The sequence below is a fragment of the Pezoporus flaviventris genome, unplaced genomic scaffold, assembly GCF_033815535.1.
Source record: "Pezoporus flaviventris isolate CSIRO_AGI_PZ_B2104156 unplaced genomic scaffold, CSIRO_AGI_Pfla_v1 ptg000007l, whole genome shotgun sequence".
Lineage (NCBI taxonomy): Eukaryota > Metazoa > Chordata > Aves > Psittaciformes > Psittacidae > Pezoporus > Pezoporus flaviventris.
Window position 1 is genome coordinate 89,004,734 of NW_026892555.1, and position 18,156 is coordinate 89,022,889.

At 42.2% G+C, this 18,156-nt stretch overlaps 2 long non-coding RNA genes across 4 annotated transcripts in view; one reads left to right on the forward strand and one right to left on the reverse strand.

Moving 5' to 3' along the window:
* Window positions 1-18,156, reverse strand: part of LOC133266425 (uncharacterized) — an 82,289-nt gene that overhangs the window by 46,322 nt on the left and 17,811 nt on the right. The gene's annotated exons all lie outside the window — the stretch shown is intronic.
* LOC133266423 (uncharacterized) lies at window positions 5,335-12,899 on the forward strand. Its single transcript, XR_009742396.1, has 3 exons — window positions 5,335-5,808; window positions 6,529-6,661; window positions 12,827-12,899. It is a non-coding gene; the product is annotated as an uncharacterized LOC133266423 (long non-coding RNA).

Genomic DNA, 18,156 nt, shown 5'->3' on the forward strand with positions numbered 1-18,156 from the left:
TATGCATGCAGGGTTCAAAAACCTATATATTCAAAGCTTGTTTTACTCATTCAGGATAAGTCATCCTTTTCTGAGCAAAGAGATGGTGAAAAAAAATTCCTTTTCCTTGTGGACTTTCTGGAAAGGGAATCAGGATACCTCATATCCCATGGTACCACCCTTGCCTTCCCTATAGAAAAGAGGCTGTGCTATGGAAAGCATGATAAAGTCTAGTTGACACAGAAGCCAGTTAAATCAGTAGAAGCACATCAACAAGATGGGTGCATTTGCCCCACATTAAAAACACACATTGTGCTGTCTTCACCTTGAAGTAGGTACCATGTCAGCAAATGCTCAATTAAGAACACACATCAGATAGAAGGACTTCTCCATTTACTTAAAAATTCTCTTTGTCATTTTGAGCTGCTCCACACTTCCCTGTCTTTTCACATTGTTTTCACGTTTGTCTTTTGGCACCTCTTTGTAGTTGTGTGCCAGACCACTGGGATTTACATCCCACAGCATTTCTCCAACATGCTGCCCTGCTCATCTCCTCTTCTACAGTGCTACAGGTGATTTCATCCATTCAAAGGGATTCAATCATCACAGAGCCAATAACTCTCAGAGTCACCTCTCCATAAACAACTTGTCACTCAGCTTCCATTTATCAGCACTTGCTAACTATACTAATGATATATATATATGAAATAGATACAAACAAGAAGCAACAAAATAATATATGTAGGGCAGTGAAACCTCTCTTCTTCTGCATGGAATCATGTTAAAAGGCTGCAAATTGTTTGAATTAGATTTACAGAGACTACAAGAGTAAGGAATCTAGTAAGGACAGAGAGAGCCGAGATGTGGAGAGACTGAACCTATAAGAAGAAAAACTGCAAGATGAAATTCAACTTAGAAAAAATATAATTTTCTTTTTTTATGAAAATAAAAACCTCCAACCCACACAAAGCTAGAAAGCAGCAATCGGTAGGAGAGACTGAGGGTCAGTAGCAGATAGTAAATTAGACATGAGTCCACAATGCAGTCTGACAGCAAAAAAGGTCACCACAATTTTAGGCTGCATATGCAGAGACAGCTAGTAACAGGGAAGTAATGGTTTTTATCTATATTGATCGGGTGCAGTCTACTACGGAAAAAAAACATGCTCAGTTCTGGGTTTTGCGTAAACAAAAACTAATGGCAGTTTGGAGGGAGTTCACACAAAACAGCCACATAATAGCTTGGAGGGCTAGCAGAACTAACCAGGGAAGACGAAAAGCTGACAAAATGAAAAAAAAGCAGACATTCTTTTGCAAAGCAGATAGCGCAATTTAAGAAGCAGAGACAAAATAATTAATTGTTGAGGGTAGGCTAAGCAAACCTGCTCACTTTTGCCCTGAAAGTAGCAGGGACTGACTTTGAGAATTACCAAATCTGACTTGGTGCTAACATTGATGGGGCAATTATTTTCAGAACTGCTCTCACATGTGAATGTCCAGCTGCACCTGAGAATTGTTTCTGGCTAATATGATGGCTAAGAAAGCACAACAATGTGAAAGTCTCTGAAGAGCAGATGCACCAAAGGGAAAGAAAACTTATTTAGATGGCAAAAAGAGACTTTAGAAGAACTTGATTTTCCTTCAAGAGGTAGACCTGGACTAAACTCTTAGGCAACATTTCTCAAGGCTGAGATCAGTCAGGATGAGCTTGTATTACCCTACTGCCAAATGAAGCCTGACACAGCAGGGTTTAAAAGCTTAGAGCCTCGTAAGAAAGCATATTATTGAGTCAAGGTGGACACCTAAGACCCACATATTTTGGCAAAGTGCCTCAAGACCATCACTGTAAGGTCCTCCTCATAACATCTTTAGAGATAGGATAGTCCTAGCATTAAAACCCATAGAAAATACATGATCTCTAGTGGTATTATGGGGCTTACAGTGCTGTTTCTGCCTCCCGGGTTTTTGAAGACAGCTTGATCAGTTCATGCTCTCTGCTGACAAGTCATTAGAGCACCAAGGCCAAGCTAATGTTCTTACAGGAATCAAAGCCTGTGAGCTTGGGCTTTGCACCATACTGTCCTCATGGCTTCTGGCTGGGCTCAGGGTATAGGCTGAGCCTGCTTTTGTCCACAAAACCAGTTCCTGATGAAGCCATAAAGTCAGTGAGGGTCCATGCAACAAAGCATCTGTGTGAAGAGGGATGACAATACAAAAAAAGAAAAAAAACAACCCTCACAAGAAAGCACTGGCATCTCAATATGTCATTCACAAGCAAACCCATTGTGGTGCAGTGCAAGATATCTAATGGAAGCTAAAAGGACTGCTCTTTCTCAATACCCTATGCCATTTACAATTCATTTACTCACTCAGTGTATTTCAACACTGCTTTCAAATCCAAGCTGAAAGTGCTTAGTGTTAAACTGGCACGAGTTTAAAAAAAGTAAAAATGCAGCACAGTAACAGAAGAAACTCCAATCCATCTTTTCACTGAGGTGCATTGCCCTGCTAATTTTGCTGTAGAAAAAAAAAAAGCAGTTCTGGACAGCTGGTTAAAAGAGCTGTTAATTTAAAACAACCTGTTTGTTAATTGCTTTCAACCTTGGTCAGTCGGTTTCTGCACTCTGAACCCTAGAGGTAGCTTGAAATGAACGCATCTAGGGAGCAAGGAGTAATTAATGCAAGCGCGCAGTCATGGCTGGAAGACATAAGGTTACGGTGAAGGGAGGAAACATCTAAATTGGTGGTGCATGCGCTCCTAGGAATTAGCTCTGACACTCTCTTCCCCCCCTCCATTGCTTTTTCCTTCTGCTGCAGAGATGCAGCTGGAGTCCTCTGCCAAAGCACGGGTGTCCCACCACCCCTCCAGCAAAGAGTACAAACTTTGCAGGCAGTGGCTGCAGCAATGGCAGAAGCAGTGAGGCAAGCAAGCTCTCTGCATGTGGCAACACTGCCCTCCATCCCTACTCCTGCCCCTCTCCTCCCTCGGAGCAATTGTGGCCACCTCACCCAGCACCACAGCAGTGGCCCCTCCTTCCAGAAAACTTCCCTGACCAAAAGATGCACACGGGAATATCACCTTGCCCCCTAGAACCCAAAACATAACCCATACAAAAATACAGCCTCCACCAGGCCTGCACAGGCACAAACAATGGTTTGCTGTTTCCTCAGCCTGCTGATCCCCAGTCACCAGGGTAAGACTGCCCCGTGACCACCTTCAGGGAGAGCAGCAGGGGGAGGAGTGGAAAGAAAAAACCTAGAAATTAGTCACTCGTTTTACAAGCTGCCTCAGCCTGGTTTGCCGCACACTCAAAATAGAAAAACAACTGACCTGTGAGTTATTTACATGAGTGTAACATTCAGAGGCACAAGGCAGGGTGCACAGATTTGATCGAATTGATGCCTGCCTGACCCCAGTGAGTCCTCAGGTGACCCAGGCACACGTGGCCACTGTGGCCAGCAGTTCCTCTTCACTCTCCCCACCATCTCCTTGGGTGCCAAGCTAGGGTTTGGCACCAGTTCACACAATCTGAAAGGAAAAATCTCACCCATAAGAGCAAGCAAGGCTAACCAGAGCCAGGCTTGTTTCCTATGACAAACATGGCATCATCCTCAATAGATTTTTGTTCTGGCAGCACTCTGGCATATTTTCCTGCAACAGAGAAGCAGTTACACAATGTTTAGGGGCAGCTGGAAACCACATCTCTGAAACAACCCTTCCAGCAAGTTGTATATGCTGGGGCTGGCCATGCTTGCAACTTAACGAGGGACAGTAAAAAAAGCTGTGTTCAGGTAGGAGGCTGGCAGCACAGTTTCTCCCTTTCTCAACTCCATCATTTTACCAACTGATTCCAGCTGCTATGTTCTGACTTTCAATCCTCCTTAAAATAGGGGATATATAGTATCTCAACAAGCTATGAAAAATAAAAAATAAAAAATGTTTGGAAATACAGAAAAAAAGAAAAGCTTTTATAAAAGCTGATCTCAAACTTCTATCTTAACCTTGGTATAAAATCATCCCAATAGACAGAGATGTCTTAATGTGCTTAAGGAAATCTAAGTGCCCCTACTGCTCGCAAAAGATGGTTTAAGTTGCCCAAATGACTGCGTACAACACTGAGCTTTACAGCACATACGTATCTCATTCTCTTGAACATTTCCATGAGTTGAGCAGCTACCTAGGTCCTCACTGGTACCTGGGACCACCAAGCCAGACACGATCTTGACAGCAGTTTCCATGATCTGCCCAACCAGTTCCTACTTACACATTTTATTAAAGACTTATTATATCAGAGCTATGGTTTTAAATATAGTAATGATTCCCAATCACATTCCTAAACAGAATAATGTGAAGGCTGAAGCCAAGCATTCAAAGTACAGGAGAGATCATGATGATCATGCAGCTCTATCCCAGTAGGCCACTACTCTGACCCATGATGTCTTCATGAGGTTATAGCTCATCAGCTGTAACAATACAGCAGACAACACCAACAGAGAGATACTGTAATGGACACATATGCATACATATATATTCTTCAGTCAGCATCATGGCCAGTTTGTCAGCAGCAGCAGTACAAGCTTTTTGCCTTTTATTTTTTTCCTAAACACAACATGGCTCCAGGTTATCATTCCTCCAGGGACAAGTACCTCCCTGTTCTCCCTGCACTGCTAAATCCAGTAGTGCCTTAAGAGGCTTTGTCTGAATAATTTTCATCACCATTATCGATAGTTGTATTGATACAAGAGGTGGCCTGGGCAGGTTGTAATGACTCTTTGAACTCATGAGTTATTTATGAGCAGCTGCTAATCTGCATCATGTGGATATTCTTGTTTAGGTGACATACACCATGTAACCTCCATGTAACTCATGAAGAGCACAGACTGCTCCCATTCAAAATAAGCCGAGTGCCTCACAGTGCCTACAGTGAAATCCCAACTGTACCACAACAACAGAGCCAGATCATAAGTCAGCACTTCATGTTTGTCCCTTCACTGCTAACACCCAAGAGAACCCTTTGCAAGGTGTTCTTCAGGCATTTTTTGGTCACAAAACTACCACATGGAAAGACTGGGCCAGGTGACAGGGAAGTGTATATTTCCAATGTTAAGAGTATTTTCCTAGAGAAAAATGTTTCTGAAAATCTTATGTATAAGCGCAAAAGGAGCTTCCCCTTTGTCTTCAAAGTGATGCTGTGAGAGAGGGACCATCTCACCTAGCCCTTTTTGTCAGCTTCCAAGCTGAAGGGAGCAAATGTGGACTTCCATTTACAGAGGAGGTAAGCACCAGCAGTCGCCCCTGATTTCCATGACAACTGCAAACTCCCAACATCTTCAGATTTGGTTGCTGGCATTTGTCTCTTGAGCTAACGCCAAGCTAACTCTAGCAGCAAAATTATCATGCGAAGGCATGTGGTCCATTAAAAATACGAGTCACATAGAGTTGTAGGGTGATGTCACATCAGCTGCCCCCGATGATGGCTATCAAAAGTTAGCACAAGCCTCCAAATCACAAACGCCTTGGCTCTGATCCCATTTTAATGAATCTGCTTTTACGATTAAACATCACTGTAATTGGCACTGGAAGAGTGCTGGCAGTCTGCTGTAGTCTCCTTCCCTGCAAAGCGTGTTTGTGATGCTCATCTCGGAATGATGCATAGTGTCTGCCTGTCTCCTATTAAAATAAGTGGTATGAACAGTGGCTGGCAGGCAGACTGGTCAGCAGTGATTCACTCCCTGGCAGCCATGATGAGCAGCATGGGCTAAATTCAGCCTTGGTGGAGGTATGTATTTCTCCATTTCTTTTCAAGGCATCACATCAATGTTACATCAGGTACGAAGTTTGGCCTTGTATATTTAATTACATATAGTAACTGCCTTTTACTTACTGCCAGCTTTTTACAAACATTACACTCTAATCTGGGGAACAGCTTGTTAGTACAGCTGGGATTGCTCTGCACTCTGTAGGAAGATTGTAGGAAGCAGGCAGGAAAGGAGAAGAGATGGAGGGAGCAGTGAGTCTTGTGTACTTAGCAGCATAGACAGAGGAAAAAAGGCAAACAAAAACCATACCATACAGGCAGCAGCAAAAGCACAGCAATGCCTAGGAGCTGGGGAGAGGAATTTACACACTTTACATTTTCTAATTTCCCTCTGGATAAGAATTGTATCATTTATCTAGCCTTTTAGGCTGCAGAAAAGGGGGGATATGCATTTTTGAAGGCACTACCATGCATGTGCCTACATTGCAAAACCTGTCTTTCCTACCCCCCAAGCACAAACAGTAGATAAAATTAAAAATAAAATAAGCTAGCATTGAGTATTGTGGCACACAGGATTCTAAGCATTTGGGAATCTGGTGGATTTCTCAGATTACAAGTTGGCACCAGGCAAACAAAAATAACATCTCTTCTCCCCCTGCCACTAGATAGAAAGCAGAAGGGGGGGGCAATCCTAGAGTTTTCTCCTCCCCTTTTGTTGTGACTCTCCCCTTTTCCGATATTGATATTGCTCTGCTTTTTGATCTCTGCACTTCTTTGTTTTGGCTTCACAGGTATCAAGGGAAAATGGCTAGCAGTGAGTTCTGTAGCTTTTCCTGCTCTGCAGCCCCTCTGGCTTAGCCAGCTGGATCACACTGAATTAGTCAACTACTTCATTATCTCCCTTCTCTGCACATTTTGCTCCAGGTAATAAAATGCCCAAACAAGAGAGCCAATGCCTTCTGCTGCACTGTCTGTGAAGTTTCGTTGTTTTGGCCAATTCTGCATATCAGCATTGTGCTATGGGAGGGCATCACTTTTCATCCCTTGCCTGCAGTGCTTCCCAATCTCTATTTAGTCACAGCAGTTAGCTAACCATGTAGCTGTTGATAACATAGCACAGCTTTGGAGCCCCTCAGCCCTCAGGAGGTCTGGGATTTCTCTTCACAGTGTGGGCCTTCAGGAGGAGTGGCGGCTAGCTGGGAGAGCCAGACCAATTACATTGTGGGGATGGATGTAGTGCTACGTGAGAATTGCTCTTATTAGCAGCCAGTGGGATAGGAGTTTTGCAGTAGGGCATTTTCTGCAGTGTTGAGCTGCTAGCCAGATATCTAGGTCAGGTAGAGAAAGCTGTAGCCCGAAATCCAGGCAATTGCTTTACACACCTTTCTTTTGTGAGGCATTGTGCTGTGTGGAGGAAGGAAGAGAGTTTATTATTAGTGGTGGTGCTTTTATTTCTCTCCTCTGATCCATTCCAATATAATGTCAGCTTCTCTCTTTCATTTGTATTCTTCAGAACGAATGCTTAATAGCTACTTTTAAATGTATTTTTTTTTAAATGCATTTGTCTCCTCCCCCTGCTCCGTGGGATTTTTCCCCCCCTAAAATGACCTTTAGTTAAAGCCATAAACTAGCTTGAGGCAATCTCTGGCAGCTCTAGTCATGTGATGGGCAAAATGGGCCATATTTAAATCACATGGAAAAGAACAGGAAGAAAGAATCTAGCTCACCTCTTCAGTAGTTAACCTTATTCACAACAGCCAGCGCTGAAAATATTTAAAATGTTATCTATTTGGCGGTAGGCATGTGAAAAATACATGCTGAGAAAAAGTCAGCTTTGCATCGAAACCAAAGTTGCAAGAAAGAAGTTTTCCCTGTTTGAACAGAAACAAGAAGTATCTGAAAGATAAGACTAGGTAGATATTTCTTTTGGCAGCCACTTTTCCCTCATCCTTGTTCCATTGAGTTACCCAGATTTCTTGACTGGGACATGCAGCTCACAGGGATGTGCAGAGGGAGGAAGCTTCTGAACCAAATTCTATTCCATGTACTGCACACAGTGCTAAAGAAATTCAAATCCATAACATTGTGAAAGCAGGAAAAAAGCTATATATTCATATTATAAATTTGAATCACAGCCTGCTGAAGTAAACAGCTGATTCCTATTGATTTCAGTGATCTGTGGATCAGTCCTTAGTGACAAAAAAAAAGGATCTCATGATGACAAAGGCCCAGACTGCAGCATTTAGATAAAAATATTAACTGCAAAATACTGCTAAATTAATCCAACTTCTTTTGATTATTGATGTCCTACTGTTTTCTGCCTGAAACAACATACACGATGCATCAGTCATTTATAAATTATTCATTCACAGTTATTTTGGCAGCAGCTTCTTTCCATTTATCAACTGATAAATGTACAGGAGATAAGAAGGGTAATTTTATAGCCCCTTGACATTTACCTTTGACATGATTTCCATATTTAATAAAGTAAAATCCAAATGACATTTTGGGGACTCCAAAGTCCATATAATAAAGCTTCACAATAACTTCTGTATCCACATCACACAAGATGAGTGAGCCAAATATGCACAAACCTCACATGCACAGAAGTCCCCCCTAACTTCCCCAAGTGTGATTTCAGCAGCCCTGAAATGTGCCAGTTGTGCCACCAAATTGCAAAGGCTTTTCACAGCTGCAGTGGGAAAGATGATGGTTGACTTCAGAGGCTTGGATAACATCCAAAGAGCCACAGCTCTGGGGACTGCTGAAACCATGTGACACAGCCAGGTCAAGAATTTACTGCTGCCTGGCCTTGTTTCTAAAGAACTTATCCATATTGCCACCCACACAGCTCTTCAGCATTTCAGATCTTTGCCCAGTATGACCACAATGGTAATTCCATAAACTCAGTAAAATACATCTTATGCACCCTAAGGTTAAAGGTCAGGAAAATCAGGTACCAGAAATTCAGAGACCACATCTGTTCTTCTGTACAAAGTTTCTGTGCTCTTGTTAGGTCTGCAAAACACTGGGCTATGGTACCATAGCACATTATGTGTGGTTACCGCATGCCACCAGAAGTGTAAGCCACTCCAAGCAAACAAAAAACAAGTGGAATGACTTCCATGCTAACAAAGAATGACAAAGCCTTTGAACAGCATCTGTCATATTTTTTTTCCTCTAGCTTATGGGACAATGAAAGACAGACTTCACTTAAAAAAAAAAAAAAAGGGGGGGGGGGGGGAGGAGAAGACAAAAAACTACACACTTTTTAAAACAGCAGAGCAGGAACAAATTATAACAGTGCCATTAATCCCAAGATCTACACAGACTACCAAAATCCTCCGCACATGATAAAATACCAGGAGACCACTATGAAATTCGTATGCCACTTCTACAAGTCCTATAAGTATTGCACATTATGCATCTAGAAGTAATTACAGCACAGCCAATTAACTGTTGACTTGCTCTTGCCCTGTAATTCTAGACAGTATTCTTTGTGGAGTTGTACTTTCAGGAGTAATATTATACAAGAGACATTAGCCACTGGTTCATACCTGCACGTACTTCAGTAAATCCCTCCACTGTTCTTTTGCAAGACACGAAGCACTGCATAATATCTATGAGGATGCAAGTACTTTGTGCTGACAAGTCTACCACTACATTAAAGTGTGTTTTTCCTAACTCCTTCTGCTACCCCTCCTGGAAGAGGAAAAAGAAATCTCAGTTCCTTCTAGTTTTCTGATATGGGGTATCTTAAACTGAGAGATTAAATTGGCTAAAACAGATTTCAGGAATAAAAAGAAATTTGGGACTTCTGGGATCACAGTAAAGCCCACCCACTCTACCTATGCTGATTTTAAGCATTTTCAAGGAGACAAACGTAGTTTGATCAGCAACAGCATCTGAGAATGTCATCAAGGGGTAGTTATTATGTGGTCACATACATTTCAGCCCACTTTCTCCCCCACCAGGTGGTTTTCTGTCCTTGAAAAAACAAACTAAACAGTCTCATATTACTTGATGGATGTTAGAGCATGAAAGGTCAATGAGAAGCTGAGTTACGGTATAATTTTTTTTTAAGTGTCAACAGATTAATGTAGTCTGCACTTAGAAAAACAGTTCAACAAAATCACCCCACTCCCAGGGACACATATAGTTTTCACAGTCACGTATAGGGTGAAGGAAACAAGGGAGTAAAGGTGGAGAGGTGTATTTTCTGTCATCAAGCTATTACACGTATAATTAATTCAGGTGTTATTACTGTTATTTATTTTGAAGAAAAACTAACATAAAGCAAAACTCTAGAGATTTGGGTTAAGTGTTACGGCCTATCCAAATTCAAATTCTTACTCCAGATTCACATTTGGGGATATTTCTTATCACAATTTTTGTGCTGCTGAAAGCTGCTGTACTGACAGCTCTGGAGGCAAAGACCCCTTTTCCTTAGGGAAATGAGATGTACAGGAAAGAGTCGTACACATCTTCTGCTGCAGGGCAGTGAGAAACTTAGATCTATATATACAGATTCTTTTTCAGGGCTGGAAGCAGTAACCTAGGGTTGGAAGACACCATCTGAGTCATTGGGCCTAGATACGTAAGGGTTAGAAGGATCCCCTATAATAGCCACCATTTCCCATGCTCACCACACAACACCTGCAACACCTCTCCTCCCTGCTTCCCATAATAAACTTTGGAGATCAGCTACAAAAGACCAGGTGCCTCAATACGAAACTATGCTTTGCTGAAGTCCTTTTCAGGACTCCAACTTTTAGACAGGACTTTGCCTGGAGAGAGGTGATTTTCAATCCTAGTACACCATGGCTGCTCCTTCTGGATATGGTTCATGCTTCCATATTTGTTAGTTTCTTAAGTAAGACTTAAGTTTTATTCCAATTATATGGCAAGCCCCAGGGCTCAATTCAGATAAGCACGCTTCTGTTCCAGTGCCAAAAATAATCTTTTTTTTTTTTTCTTGCAGCCATCATAAACCAGTCACCCTAGAAAAACCAGCTCTTTGTTCTTGGGGAAACAGCTATTGTCAGAATATTTTACATGTAAATGAAACATGGGAGCTCATCTTCCTCTTTTATTTGTCATTGCAAGCTTTCTCCATTTACCATTCTGCTCCGATTTTCCCATTTAGCAGTGTATGGAATTTGCAGTGTGCATATTGTAATATGCAAATTGTATATAGCATTTTGGTGTCAGACACACTGAAATTAAATCAAATGGAAGGAAAAAAAAGGAAAGAGAGTGTAATAAAGGTACCTTTATGGCCTCAAGCTGTAGATAAATTGTGGTCTGTGGTAGTTAAACAACAGCTGTTCAGATTTAAAACAAAATTATGATAAGGATCCCCAGAAGATAACACCTCTCGAGGTAACAGCATTTACCTAAATGCAGCTGTTAGCAGCAAACACTGTGACTTAAGACAGTTTATGTGATATTTTATTCCCATTTGTTTTCCTTCTCTTCCCCCCATTCACATTCGTTAGCGAGAACAAACCCTTCCATGGCAATCGGAGCCTTGGGGGTCCCCATACCACCTCTCCACCTGCATCAGAAGGATAGACAACCTCTCCCAGCCACCCACAGGTGGAAGCAGGCTGTAGGCCCTTGGTGCTGGTAAAGTGCAAGGATTATAGAACAGCAAGAAAGCAAATTGCTACAGTTAAAGAAAGAAAACAGCAGGACTAACACGTTTCGGTAGGGGTACATACACTGAGAGTCAGCAATCTTTATACTCTTTGTGAACAGCAGTCCTTTAAGAGCTTTACACCCAATAAAATTTAAACTTTTATATATTTCTTTCTTCGTTTATTGTAACAGGGATTTTTATTGCAGACATGTAGCAAGCCACCCATATGGAATTTCACAAAATGGCAATCATGCTTGGCCTGAGCGCCTCAGACCTGCCCAAATCAAGCCTCAGGTCAGCAGCTTCAAGAAGGGACTTTTTGCTGTGGTTCTTTTTGCTCATTCTACCCCTTTCCACTCTCTCATGGCTATATTGCATTGGCTATCATTAAAATATATATATATAAAAATAAATAAATGAATAAGAAAGGGGGATCCCAAAAAGGAAACAGCATTAGGATTTTAGCTTCAGTCCCATGTTGGGAAAATACCTGCAGGGGAAGATGGGGAGATACAAATACCCAGCTTTTCCCCTTCTCCTGCCTTTTTCTCCAAAGGATGTGGGCAGCAGCTCTCCATCCCAGCCACTGCCCATGGGAACACCTACACACCCCTCTGTCTCCTCAGCAAGCACGAGTTTAGCAACAGCAATTCATCACTGGGAGAAACATTAATATTTTACCTTAGTTACCAAGTGCACCCGTTCAAACTTTTATCTAAAACATTCTTTATCATCTTTTCATTAAGTTCTCAAGAGCTAATGGTTTCTGAGTTCCCGGGGTAAGGATGATGTTCTGAATAATGAAAGCTCATTATTTCTCCACAGAATGCTTGTTAATTCAAATGATGATATTAAAACTATAGTAGCCTTTAGCGCTGGGGTGATTTCTAGCATACTTTATCATGTATCAATATATACTCTGTTTGTCAAAACTGCCCAGGGCTGGGGCTGACATTCTCTCTAGAGGAGTCTAGTGCTTCAAGAGGCACTGAATACACCAAGGTGACAACTTGCAGAGTTTGCGCCTCTAGGAAATAGAAAGATGAAACTTGAAGTGCCATTGTCCCCCTTGATTTCCTTATTAGTATTCATAAAGAGAGAGTATCCTCCTCTTTTTCTAGTCCTCACAGGGCTTCCTTTTAAATGAAATAAAAGGCTCACGCACACACACACAAAAAATACAGGCACAAATTTTACATATAAAAACAGACCCCTTTGTTGTAATTTAAGTAATCCAAAGTGTGTTTCTGTAGTCACAGGCAGGCATGTCTACTACTTAGACACAATAAACACCTAAAAAAAAACCAAACCCCAAAACATAACACTACATTTAAAGACAAGGCAAAGATTTTTTTGCATCCTCTTGGTTTTTATGACTTCTTTTCTGCACATCCCCTTTTCCCGCTTACCCATCTTCATAGAGTCAGGCTATATTCCCTTTCTTTTAGCTTAGATCACCAAGGTACTGCAAATGTTGCCAAAGCCTCACTCTCCTCTGCTCTCCTACCATCCTGCCCTCCCAAGAAATCAAGAAAAATCTTCATTCACATGGAATCCCTTGGTGAATGCTAAAAATAAATCTGCAATGAAAAGTCCAATTAAAGTGACAAAAAACTGTGTTTCTTAAATAACCTTACATTTCCCGCACAAGGGCTCTTTCTCCCACCTCCCACAGCCTGCATAAATATGCACATTCTTATCTGACTGCAAATTATATCATCACCTCCCATCAGGAGTTTTGCAACAGCAAGCTCTGGCATGGAGAGGGAGAGAAGATGCTCAGAGACTCCAGACTGGTCTCTGATCTCTTACTGGCATCAGCTATTTCCTTCAGTGCTCAACAATGTGAAAATTGAGGGTTTGTAATTGAAGAAGCCCCTCCTGCCTCCACCCCAATCTCTCAGCCCTTCCTCCAGCCTCCCGGAAGGAAATGTAATTCTGAACATCACAGCAGCCCCACCGGCTGCTGGGAGCAGCCAGGTCAGCATTCATGTGTGCTACAACACATCTCCGTCCCATCCTCACATAATTATCTCTCTCATGAAAGATTTGCTGGACTTTTGCCTACAGGCAAAAATAATAAGAATATGGTAAACTTTTTCCATCTTCCCCTACCAGCCTATCCTTAGAGGAGCAATTAAATATTTATGTGCTTTAAAACACTTAACTGGCTAATATTTCTTCAGGTTTGCACAGATTTAAGACTGAATGGCAAGTTTCTGTAAGCTGCCTCCAATTCTTGAACAGAAAACAAGTTTTTTAAAATGCTTTTTCAATCTTGTTATGCAGGCTTAGGGGGAAGGAAGATCAACCATGTGGCTTCTGCATTCCTGTTCACCCAGGGGCATGCTAGCATCTTAGACATCCCAGCAGTGGGAGCCCTGAGGCTGGCACAGCCCTCAGCCTAGGGACACTGCTCCTGCTCTCCAGGAGCCCCACACCAAGCAAAGGGGCTAGCTGGTAATATGGGGTTTTCACCATGTTTAAGGCCCTGTTTATGCCAGAGTTCAAACCCTGTTAGTGAGAGCAGGAGGTAGAAGTGGCTTTTGCTACTGCTAATGCAGGTCCCTCAGCCACAACAGGGAAGTTTGCCTGTGATGCCAGGATATTGATCCCAGCAGAATCATGCTGTTGAAGCAACTGCAGCAGGGGCACAGGCAACAGCACATGAGCCACCAAGTAGGGATGGAACAGCAGAGGCATTCAACAGTGAGATGCTACACATCAGCGGTGCTGGCATTATCTCCTATGCAGGCCAACAGACCTACACCACCCCAGAGAAATGGGAAAATGCCTCTCAAACAAGAAACATTTGTGATCTAAAACATACAGCTAGGCTTACTGCAGTGCGAATTCTGAGGTATTATCAAACACGGTGCTCATACAACAACATTATCCTGTGCTGCAGCCTATGCATGCACTTGTGGCTAAAACCAGGAGCACACCCCAGCGGAGGCTCTGGGGGCAGACTGCTGTTGTGAAATGTACTTATCTGGAGAAAATTAATTGTGATTAAAAAAAGAAAATACATATTTCATGCATCCTGATAGTTTAAAACACCCATCAGTACAGGGCAAGAGTTGTCTCATCGTTTTAGCAAGGACACCGACAGATTTACAGTGCAGTGGTTGCATGGCAAAAAAAGCTTGGATCTTCCATTGATTTTACTCTATGCCATTCTTACCATGCAAAGTCCAATTGACTGGTAGAAATACATCTGATGAGAATGGAGGAGGCAAAAGGGAATAAATTCACAAATGCCTCTCAAGCTGTTCCTAAAGTACTTTCCAGTATTATATACAGATTATGTATGAACTATTAACTACTTAGTTCTGTGATAAAGCATGTAAACACGCAGACATGCATTTGTGTAACTGTATGAGCAGGAGCAGGGTACTCCACGCTTTTCACACGTACATAAACATTCATAGAACCCTGTTGTCAGTCATTTTTTTTTTTTTTTATATTTTTATATTTTTTTTAGCAAATGCCAATGAAACAGCTTTTTTTTTCTGCAGGGCTGGGAAATACACGGCTCTCTTTTAAACACAGATTCATTCTTTTTCACAAGAATTTTGGAATTAAACCTTCTGACATGCTCAAAATTTCCAGCCAAAAGAGAGTGAATTTAAGCGAACACAGCCATCCCAGGTTTTGTCCTCAAGCTGGACTGCTTCCAGCAGGTCAAAACACACCTACATTTCCTTTCTTAAAAAAGGAAGAAAATCCACACACTAAACTTTAAAGTTTTCATATTTTTGTAATTATTCCAAAAATCCTGTGTGTTTTGTTGTGGGTTTTTTTGGGGTTTGTTTTTGTGTTTTGGGTTTTGGTTTTTTTGGGGGGGAGGCAGGGAAGACAGGTTGGTTTTGGGTGTTTTGTTTTTTTTTTTATTTAACAGGACAAATGCTGTTGACTGAACACAACACTCTGCTTCTGAATCAAAGGTGGTTCCTGCCACCCCCTTCAGTTTCGGGGTTGCGCCTATATCCAGTAATTCCTCTTGGCAAACCCAGCATGTTAGTGATACCAGAAGGGAATGGAAAGAGGATGTGGATAGCAGCATAGTGAAGAAACTGTTTCCCATAAGTTGTATGGCCAGCAATCTTACTAAACCAAACCTGTGATCTAGACCAGCTTTATTTGACTGCACTGAAGTCCTGAGCTTTCAAAATGATTTCTTGAGAAAGATTAGCTAAGTAAAAACCATTTGCAAGCAAAGGCTTGACGAGATCAAGGCCCTAAGTAGTTCAGTGCTCAGTTCCAAGGGTGACTTTGCATAGAAGATTAATTTGCAGGACAGAATCCTGCAAAAATTTGTGTGGGTTTCCTTTGTGCACTGCCATGCACAGAACTGTCACAAAGGAAACATCTGCAGAAACAGAGCCCAGAGAAGCAGTCATCATTGCCCACATAGCATCACGGTGAGGAGGGGATTACCCATCTTGACTAGTTTCTGATCTAACCATTTTAAAAGCATTGCTTGCAGTGGCTACTGCAGCACTTCCAATGCTAATTATTTAAAATAATTACAAGTCACTCGTTCAAGGAAAGCATTTAAGGAAAACTAGAATGGAAACTGAAACGTCTCTTATTTATAAATTTATTTTTGATCAGTAAATTAAAGCTTTTCTTAGTCACCAAAACTGGAACCATATTTTGTGCAGTCCAAGATCCCCAGTTAGAATGTCCTAAGACCCTGCACTTTCAGGGGAAAAAAAAAATATATATATATATAAATTGCCATAGGATAAAATATATATATATATATCTCTATAAAAACCCCAGGAAAGTTGGCAATACCACCCCAAGTAATTTGTTGGAGAAGCAGAGGCATTAGAAGTCCTAAATATGACAATGTAAATGGTGAAAAACAATAGTAGTAAACTTAGAAGTCTTAGGAAGCCATGCTTGGCTAACAGCTCCTTAACCACCAGTCAAAATGGTGCTTAGTGAGTGGCCAATAACCCTGCAAGACCGTATGGCAACGTCTCTGAGAAAAATAGATGTTTCTGCAGGTGGCCAAGACAGTACATACAGCCTCTGAGCTTCCACATCCACACCCTTCCCACAAATCAAGAGCACCAACAGCAGATACATCACGGCCCCTTTCATGATAGACCTTGTTGGCTCCGCAGCACGCTGGACCAGTGAAACTGGTTCTACACGCCCTGGGAAAAAATGACAGCTTCTACTTGCAAGCTGCACCGATCATAAAAGGTGGAAGAGGCTTCCCTGCACGCCCAAACCTGCCTCTCAAAGTGCCTTTACACCCAGCAAGGCAGGGGAGAAGCTTCCAGGAGCACTCCAGGCTGCTCTCTAGGTCTTTGTGGAGCCCTTCAGCATGCAGCCCAACCAGGTCATTGCTGGTGACATTGCCCCTCCTGTGCCCAGTTTAGTGGCCTTCTTGCTGTGCAGCTGCCTGCCCTGCTTCTTCCTCCAGCCCCTTCTCACCCTCCACCTTTGGAAGCATGGACTAGCTGAGAAAACGGGAACAAAGTGTCCAAAGCGTGGCAAGGGGCCAGCCTTGCATTGCCTTGAGGTAAAAGGAGCCAACTGTTTTTCCTGGAACATGCTTCAGATTTCACACCCTTTTTTCCCCACAAATATGGGAAACAAGGAGCAACCTGTGTTCAAAGGGGCATTTTCACGCATGCAGATAAGGCATGCTAATGCATACTGCGCTGCTTGGCATAGCCTCATAGCTTCCCCAAACCTGAGCGTTACTTGCCTTTGAGATCCCAATTACAAAAAAGTCTTAAATTGTTGAAAACCCCATTCCAGCATATTCTGCCCTACACAAAGGCTACCCAAGCTCTTCAAATTCCTTTTGAGCCTCCACAAACCACAAGCACCAGGCCAAGGGTGCTGGCAGCAAAGGCAGAGGTGGCAAGCAGGCTGCAACCTCTCCATCAGTATCACTAACAATAGGGAACACTGCAGTGAAGCCCCTTTACAGCCTAGCAGCCAGGTCAGCTGCCTCTGTTCTCACCTCACCCCCATGTCTGGACAAAACCAAAAAGCACCAGTGCTGCTGCACATTTGGAGGATCCAAAGATTTAAGTTCTGTGCTCAAGGTTTGCCAAATTTCACACCTGACCTCCTCTGTCTTCAGCATCACTCCAGTCTTCTGCAAGCACACACACCTAGAAGGGTGCTTTGGGCTGGACAGCACAGAAGAAAGGGAATATGAGTTCATACAAATTACAAGGATGACTAGACAAAGATACAACATCACTTCGCCAAAAGGGAAAAACACACAAAAAAACATGCTAGCAAGCCACCCCAAAATGAACAAACAAACCTCATGGCTGAGTTGCCCTTTCCAGAAGTACTGGTCTCAAGTCAGAACTTTACTTGAAAGACTTTCTAAAAAAGAAAATAAAGACAAACAAGCAGTGTAAGACAGGAAGAAGTAAACCTTGAAAGCCACAAGGTTTGGGGCCTTAGGCTATTCCTCAATATCCCTCAAAAGTTCCAGGCATTCTGCCAGCACAAGAGTCTACCTTCTGGTGCATCTTCATTTAACTTTGCTTACATTCAACCCCATACTTTTACGGTCCTCTGGCTGCTATAGTGATTCATTTAAACATCAGTGGGAGGCTCCTCCCTCACTTCTGATAGCCGTGTTTACTATGAGATTTCTCTGCAAGTAATTATCAATATTTATATAGAAAAACTCAAATATTTTTTACACTTTATAGATAATTTATTTCTTTTGTAAAAAGTCTTCCAAATATAGAAAGAGCAGGAGTAGAAGTAGCAGCCCCCTGCAAGG